The sequence below is a fragment of the Humulus lupulus genome, chromosome 2 (genome assembly GCF_963169125.1).
Source record: "Humulus lupulus chromosome 2, drHumLupu1.1, whole genome shotgun sequence".
Lineage (NCBI taxonomy): Eukaryota > Viridiplantae > Streptophyta > Magnoliopsida > Rosales > Cannabaceae > Humulus > Humulus lupulus.
In genome coordinates, this window is record NC_084794.1 from 90,973,136 (window position 1) to 90,974,238 (window position 1,103).

Here is a 1,103-nt window from a genome sequence, read left to right on the forward strand (position 1 = left end):
TAATAATAATTTTGATTTCTAAATTAGATTTTATAATTAATATTTTAGTTTTCTTTTGTAAACCCCAAATTTAATTTAAATTGTATTTTAACCCCTTTTGGGACTCTATAAATAGGAGCTCATTTTAGCTATTTGGTATGTAATTCTTTAGAGTAGAAACACTATAGAAAATTTTTGTCTCACTTTTTCTTCTCATATAATCTCTTTAGATTATTGTGAGAATGATGAGCATAATAGGCTAACTCTCCTTGGAGGGTTAGGGATGATCTTATATGCAAAGTGAATTTATTTGTAACTTTTTATTCATTATGGTTTAATTATTTAAATATTTGATTAATATATGTTTTTTCTCCATCTTCTTCGTGCTACTATCTTTATTTAAATTTACTAATTATATATAGAATTAGTCATGCTCTCTCTATATATTTTTAGTAAGAAAAATAATATTGATAGTTAATTTTATGACCAATCTATTGTTGCATTATTGCCTATAGATATAGTGTCATTTTTGGGTCTTTCATAAGATTAATATTGTGCTTCAAAGGTAAATAATTTTGTTACTCAAATAGCATTTTGGTGAAATATATTCATGTGCTCAATGATAAATCTCCTAAACTAGTTATTTGTATATGTTTTGTTGATTAAAAAGGTCAAACAAATGAACAATGTATGTAGGTGACTCTTGATACCCTTCTATTTCTCTCTTGATTACATCATATTTTTATTTCACTTATTTAACCATCAAATCTTTAAAAACAAAAATCGCAAATCTCCATCTCCATTATTTTTCACTAACTTTTTGTGTCTATTTTTCCACTTATATTGTTTGTTCTTAGTTACCTCCTTGTGGAATTGATCACCCATCTATACTACAACCACCGCTAGTGGATGTCACATGTTGGGCGCTAATCAGGCCCGACTTGAGTTCAAAGTTAACATCTAATGCCGGATATTGAATACATAGAGGTTGATGGTCTAGATTCGGTGCCGCAAACTCTTTCAACGTCCTTTCCTGAGCCATCTGAGACTTAACTGATGTTTCAGAGTCATAATCATCGTCAGATGGTAATGGTAATGGTATTTGTATTGGGATTGACTTTCCT